Source organism: Xyrauchen texanus, chromosome 16 (assembly GCF_025860055.1).
Source record: "Xyrauchen texanus isolate HMW12.3.18 chromosome 16, RBS_HiC_50CHRs, whole genome shotgun sequence".
Classification (NCBI taxonomy): domain Eukaryota; kingdom Metazoa; phylum Chordata; class Actinopteri; order Cypriniformes; family Catostomidae; genus Xyrauchen; species Xyrauchen texanus.
In genome coordinates, this window is record NC_068291.1 from 44,694,317 (window position 1) to 44,701,816 (window position 7,500).

The window sequence follows — 7,500 nt, forward strand, 5'->3', positions numbered from 1 at the left end:
GTGAGCACGGACACGGTGAGATGTCAAACACACCGACAGTCGAGGGCCGAGTGTTTTGAGATGAACTTAATCAGGCCAACAAATCGTGAGAGATCAGAGGGTGTTGACTCAACTTCGGGCACTTTAAGTACTGTTGACTTCTAGAACGTAAAGTCTTGATTTTTTTTACTAGTTGGTTTAATTTGTCTAGTAACAATGTGCAACGGCCGTCCGCACATTCACGAGAGAGTCGAGTTCCGGCGGATGACGTAGGCGTAGCGTAAGCTCCAGTGAGGATTTTGAAAGAACAATGTGGGAGGATTTGATATAAGAGAAGAGGAGATTGAGCTGTATTAGTTTGAACCGGAGTACACCGTGCAGGAACTCCGGGAGATGGAGGAGCTCCAGAGGAAACAAACAGACGAATCTGGTAGACGGAGAGTTCGGGTGACGTGGTGGTGCCCATGTAGGAAATGCCAGTTAATGCCAACAGAGTCTGAGAGTGTTTGCTGCCATGAATGGATGAGTGGAATGACGATAGATGCATGAACGCACCATTTTATAGACTAACACAAATCTACAGTATGGCTAAAACAACTCACTTCATTTCACCGTTTTCCTTTGCTGTAAACAACACGCACTTCCGCGTTCGTCACTTCTCACTCGACTCTCTCGTGAATGCGCGGATGGACGTTACCGCCAGTGATTATAGTTTAGAAAGTTCTAAATATGGATATGTTTCTTACACAAACGCATCGCTTCAGAAGGCCGTTATTAACCCCCTGGAGCTGTATGGATTACTTATAAAATGGATGGATTACTTTTTTGGGCTTCAAAATCTAAGGTACCATTCACTCCCATTATAAAGCTTCGACGAGCAGGATATTTTGAATATAAATCTGATTGTGCTTGTCTCAAAGAAGGAAGTCATATACACCTTTGAAGTACAGAGTTACGCAGCCACTTCACAGTACGTTTGAAGTAAGTTTGAAGTAAGTTTGAAGTAAGTTTGAAGTTTGAAGTATGTTTGAAGTATGTTTGAAGTAAGTTTGAAGTAAGTTTGAAGTTTGAAGTACGTTTGAAGTACGTTTGAAGTTTGAAGTAAGTTTGAAGTACGTTTGAAGTAAGTTTGAAGTAAGTTTGAAGTAAGTTTGAAGTTTGAAGTACGTTTGAAGTAAGTTTGAAGTACGTTTGAAGTACGTTTGAAGTACGTTTGAAGTTTGAAGTAAGTTTGAAGTATGTTTGAAGTACGTTTGAAATACGTTTGAATTAAGTTTGAAGTAAGTTTAGTAAGTTTGAAGTTTGAAGTATGTTTGAAGTATGTTTGAAGTAGTTTGAAGTATGTTTGAAGTAAGTTTGAAGTAAGTTTGAAGTTTGAAGTACGTTTGAAGTACGTTTGAAGTACGTTTGAAGTTTGAAGTACGTTTGAAGTATGTTTGAAGTAAGTTTGAAGTAAGTTTGAAGTAAGTTTGAAGTTTGAAGTACGTTTGAAGTAAGTTTGAAGTACGTTTGAAGTACGTTTGAAGTACGTTTGAAGCTCAGCTAAGCTTGAAGCATGTCTGAAGCTATGTCTGAAGCTACGTTTGAATTAAGCTTGAAGCTAAGCTTGAAGCTAAGCTTGAAGTCTGAGCTATGCTTGAAGCTACGTTTGAAGTGAAGCCTGAGCTAAGCTTGAAGCTTGAAGCTACGTTTGAAGCTAAGTTTGAAGCTAAGCTTGAGCTACGTTTGAAGCCACGTTTGAAGTCCAGCTTGAAGTCTGAAGCTAAGTCTGAGCTATGTTTGAAGCTAAGCCTGAAGCTTTGAAGCTACGCTTGAAGCTTAAGCTTGAAGCTAAGCTTGAAGCCACGCTTGAGCTAGCTTGAAGCTAAGTCTGAAGCCTAGCTAAGCTTGAAGTCAAGCTTGAAGCTAAGCTTTGAAGCTTGAAGCTAAGCCTGAAGCTAAGCTTGAAGCTACGCTTGAAGCTACGCTTGAAGCTAAGCTTGAAGCTACGCTTGAACCACATTTGAAGCTAAGTCTGAGCTACGCTTGAAGCTAAGCTTGAAGCTAAGTTTGAAGTCTGAAGCACGTTTGAAGCTTAGCTAAGCTTGAAGTAAGCTTAAGTACATTTGAAGTAAGTTTGAAGCACGCTTGAAGCTAAGCTTGAAGCTACGTTTGAAGCTTGAAGCTACGTTTGAACTACGTTTAAGTCAAGCTTGAAATGCGCTTGAAGTCAGCTTGAAGCTAAGTTTGAAGCATGTTTGAAGCTACGTTTGAAGTCACGTTTGAAGCTAAGCTTGAACGTTTGAGCTACGTCTGAAGTTTGAAGCTAAGCTTGAAGCTAAGTCTGAAGCTTGAAGTACATTTGAAGTAAGTTTGAAGTACGTTTGAAGTACGTTTGAAGTAAGCTTGAACTTTGAAGTACGTTTGAAGTACGTTTGAAGTTTGAAGTACGTTTGAAGTTAGTTTGAAGTAAGTTTGAAGTAAGTTTGAAGTAAGTTTGAAGTACGTTTGAAGTTTGAAGTAAGTTTGAAGTACGTTTGAAGTTTGAAGTAAGTTTGAAGTAAGTTTGAAGCACGTTTGAAGCTACGCTTGAAGCTTTGAAGTCTGAAGCAAGTTTGAAGCTAAGCTTGAAGTACGTTTGAAGCTTAGCTAAGTTTGAAGCTAAGTTTGAAGCTAAGCTTGAAGCCTGAAGCTAAGCTTGAAGTCACGTTTGAAGCCCAGCTAAGTTTGAAGCTACGTTTGAAGCCAGCTTGAAGCACGTTTGAAGCACAGCTTGAAGCTAACGCTTGAAGCTACGTTTGAAGCTACAGCTTGAAGCTAAGCTTGAGCTACGTTTGAAGTAAGCTTGAAGCTACGTTTGAAGCTAAGCTTGAAGTAAGCTTGAAGTACAGTTTGAGCAAGTTTGAAGCACATTTGAGCTAAGCTTGAAGCTACAGTCTGAAGTAAGCTTGAAGCTACAGTCTGAAGCTACATTTAGCAAGCCTGAAGCACAGTTTGAAGCTACGTTTGAAGCTACAGCTTGAAGTACGTTTGAAGCTAAGTCTGCAGCTACGTTTGGAGTAAGTCTGAAGCCGTTTGAAGTACGTTTGAAGTAAGTTTGAAGTACAGTTTGAAGTAAGTTTGAAGTACATTTGGAGTAAGTTTGAAGTACATTTGAAGTAAGTTTGAAGTAAGTTTGAAGTACATTTGAAGTAAGTTTGAAGCACATTTGGAGTAAGTTTGAAGTACATTTGAAGTAAGTTTGAAGTACGTTTGAAGTACTTGAAGCTAAGTTTGAAGTACGTTTGAAGTAAGTTTGAAGTAAGTTTGAAGTACGTTTGAAGTTTGAAGTAAGTTTGAAGTAAGTTTGAAGTACGTTTGAAGTAAGTTTGAAGTACGTTTGAAGTTTGAAGTAAGTTTGAAGTACGTTTGAAGTAAGTTTGAAGTAAGTTTGAAGTACGTTTGAAGTTTGAAGTAAGTTTGAAGTAAGTTTGAAGTAAGTTTGAAATACGTTTGAAGTAAGTTTGAAGTAAGTTTGAAGTACGTTTGAAGTTTGAAGTAAGTTTGAAGTAAGTTTGAAGTAAGTTTGAAGTAAGTTTGAAGTACGTTTGAAGTACGTTTGAAGTACGTTTGAAGTTTGAAGTAAGTTTGAAGTAAGTTTGAAGTAAGTTTGAAGTCAAGCCCTGCTCCCTGTGTGTATATATATATATGTTGGTGCAGTTCCCCTTTAATTTATATTAAGTACATTAGAGCACAACCACATGTACACCATTTATTTTTATGTTTCTATGAACCTATGAGCCTCATTTATGGAACAAAAGCATAATGAATGTATGTGTAAATAATGCGTAATGGGACTGTTTATGTATGGATTTAAGAACGATTTGTTTTGCTTGTGTTTCATAAATAACACTCATTGTTTACAACCCATTTTACTTCCATAATTTTGAGTGAAACAAGACATTCAATGAAAATAAACTTGATTTTACCCATTATGAATTGATTGCTGAAAGTGTCTCTCTCTATATAATATATATAATATATATATATATATATGGCAGTTGGAAAAACACGGGGGCTTGATGTTATTGATGTTCTTATATTTAGATGAAAATCCATAATAATGCAAGATAACATGATTAACATGCACTGATGAATCACTCACAATCAGACGCGGAATGTGCATTCAGAACGTAAATAAGGTGATTCAATGTTGAATTTAAAATGTGTTTCTTTATCATAAATAATGAATCCTAGACTTGTAATATACAGTATACAACACAAATATTGTCTGCATAAAGCACGAATCCTCAAATGTTACAAGAACATCCCAATGCTTTGAATGTCATGAATGATTGTGTTCTGAAGGCATGTGCCCATCAACAAAGAGCTCTAGAGTGACTAAAACTGGCTCAAAGTAACAGGAAAATAACACGTCTCAGTTCCCGTGAATAACAGCGATCAATGTATCGTCTGAGAGAATAATGACGATTCATTTCAGGATCCCATGAAACGTCCAGAGCAGCGTCTTTGAACTCAACCACCCCCGACTGCGACCTCTAAACCGACACATTCTTGTGCAACAGTTTGACTTCGCAGTTTAATCAGTTATTAACGTTCAACCTGGTAAATGATCCGTCTCAGTCAAGATACAAGACATGCAATGGCATCCTGTCCAACTAAACGTTGCCATTTCCAAAAAGACTTGTTTATCCTCACTGCACTGGTGAGAAATGTCCTTTAACATGCTTTGCTTTACGTCACAGTTTAGTGTGAGGATGTTTGTGAGAAACTCATCATTTGAAGCTTTTTGCGTGTGAGTTTTTCCCCTTTTTGTGTCTGTTGTGCAATCTCCAGGCACACATGCTGCTGTGTATATAGTATGTATATATACTGTTGCAAATGTAATCGTTGTCATTACAAAACCTGTCAGTAATAATACCGAACTTACACACACCTTAAGCATTTCTGAAAGTATTGATAACTGCAGTTCAGTGGGTGAGTCAAATGGTGATTCAGTAACACTTGAATATCTTAGTGAGTCATTCATTAAAAGAACCGGTTCAAACGAGTCATTTGCACGTGAATCGGACTATTATGGGCACGCTGTGTTAGCCGCGTGGACAACTAAATAGAAAGACGTGTTTTCTTGCAATTATTTTACTATAAACAGCCTTTTTAACACTCCTATGTTATTCACTCATTTTCCTTCATCCGTCCATCTATCTTCAACCGCTTATCCGAAGTCGGGTCGCGGGGGCAGCTGCTCCAGCAGGGGGCGCCAAACTTCCCTATCCCGAGCCACATTAACCAGCTCTGACTGGGGACCCCGAGGCGTTCCCAGACCAGTGTGGAGATGTGATCTCTCCACCTAGTCCTGGGTCTTCCCCGAGGCCTCCTCCCAGCTGGACGTGCCTGAAACACCTCCCTAGGGGAGGCCAGGGGCATCCTTACCAGATGCCCAAACCACCTCAACTGACTCCTTTTGACGCAAAGGAGCAGCGTCTCTACTCCGAGCTCCTCACGGATGACTGAGCTCCTCACCCTATCTCTAAGGGCGAAGCCCGCCACCCTTCTGAGGAAGCCCATTTCGGCCGCTTGTACTCGTGACCTAGTTCTTTCGGTCATGACCCAGCCTTCATGACCACAGGTGAGGGTAGGAACGAAAACTGACTGGTAGATCGGGAGCTTTGCCTTCCGGCTCTCTTTTCGTGACAACAGTGCGATAGAGCGAGTGCAACACCGCCCCCGCTGCCCCGATTCTCCGGCCAACCTCCCGCTACATTGTCCCCTCACTCGTGAACATGAGCCCGAGGTACTTGAACTCCTTCGCTTGGGGCAATACCTCCTTCCCTACCTCATTTTCCTTATTTAACATAAATGTCTGAGCAGCACAAAACTTGGTGACTTTTCCTCCATTTGCCATCTGAACATAAAAAAAAAACAAATTGGGATTAATTCTAGAAGTCTCAGTGGTCGTAAAAAAAAAAGCGACATCTTTGGTAGTCGCGGTCAGAATTGACCGACCATTGAAAATGAATGGGAAAGACCAAAACACAGAGCTTTTTTTATTTTTATCCATTAAATACAATCAATAAATCAGCCGTGTGCTTTATGTGCCTTCTTTTGTCCACCAAATCAAAGTCATTGGGTGAAACCAATATGTAGCTAGTTATTTTGTTGTTTATACGGACCATAAAAACCCTAAAACAGACACTTTTAGACCCTCAAGAATGAGCCTGAAGTTTTCAAATACATCTGATATTCATTTGGACATTTTTATGAAAAGGCATATTGTGTTCAAGTCATGTGGTGTAACCTTGAGAAAACTTGATATTTTTAAAAAAATAACAAATAAATCATAATAATCATATAAATACATAAAAAATTACCTTGAAAATTTTTCAAACATGTGTGAAACCAAATTGGACACAAAGATTACATTTTTGAGAACATGTCACAAGTGTTTTAAACTAGAAATGTACAAATATTTCTCATTTTAACACCTTATTTGTCAATGACACAGAAAATAGGGGGAAAGCTTGTATTTGCTCCATAGGCCAAACATGAGAACAATGGCGCCATCTGGTGGACAATATTACAAATGTACATTTTGAAGCCAGGACTCTGGAATGAAAGCAGAATATCATTAAAATCATGATTTTATGCTTTAATGGCCCCAGGATCAAATATTGGACATTTTTGTCCTGAAGGTCCCGAGTGTGTCTATTGTGTGTACACAGTGATAGCAACTGAGGTTGAAATAAATCACATTTCACTTTGTGATTCTTTTGAAAATCTTTTGAACTGTGGTATAAAGGCAACAAAATAAACTGCAATGTGAAGTTCCTTAGAATGAGAGTTTTCATTTGATATATGACTTGTGCTATATTAAAGACTTTTATATTCATATTAATATTTATACCACACAACCACTAGGTGGCGCTTATTTGCGACTCAAATGTTTTAAGGTCTTATTTTGTTATTGTAAGTAAAATAAATGCAGAAGTGATTGTTATCTATGAAAAGTTCAGATTCTAAGCTTTCAAACGACACCACATATGCCTGACTTAAGTATAAGGGGACTTTTTTGCGAAATAGCGCCCCCTTTTTGACCCACAGGTGGTTCCTAGACAAAAACTGGCCTCATTCACTTCCATTGTAGGATCCTCACTGGAACTTCAGAATATTCCTTTAACAAAATTTTACTTAATCTTCAAACTGCTTTCACCATGACATTAGTTGACATGAAAGACAACGCTTGCCCACTATAGTGCCCCCTGTGGACATGCTGAGAATGCAACAAATACTTAATGTACGTAACATTGCATTTTCACAAAACCGAGCATGTGTAGCTGTTAGAGTTTGCGTTTACAAATGTACGTGACGTATCCAGGGGCGTAGCACCAAATTTTGGGCCCTGGGTACAAACCATCTTGCTGGGCCCCCGTACCAAATATGTATGTATAGAAAACTGACTTCTAAGGGGCCCCCCCTGCCTCGGGCCCTGGGTACTCGGTACCCTTTACCCCCCCAGTCCGACGCCCCTGGACGTATCTTCCA

The 7,500-nt window shown here is 39.2% G+C and overlaps 1 long non-coding RNA gene across 1 annotated transcript in view; it reads right to left on the bottom strand.

Moving 5' to 3' along the window:
- Window positions 1-7,500, bottom strand: part of LOC127656941 (uncharacterized) — a 452,192-nt gene that overhangs the window by 117,252 nt on the left and 327,440 nt on the right. The window lies entirely within an intron of this gene.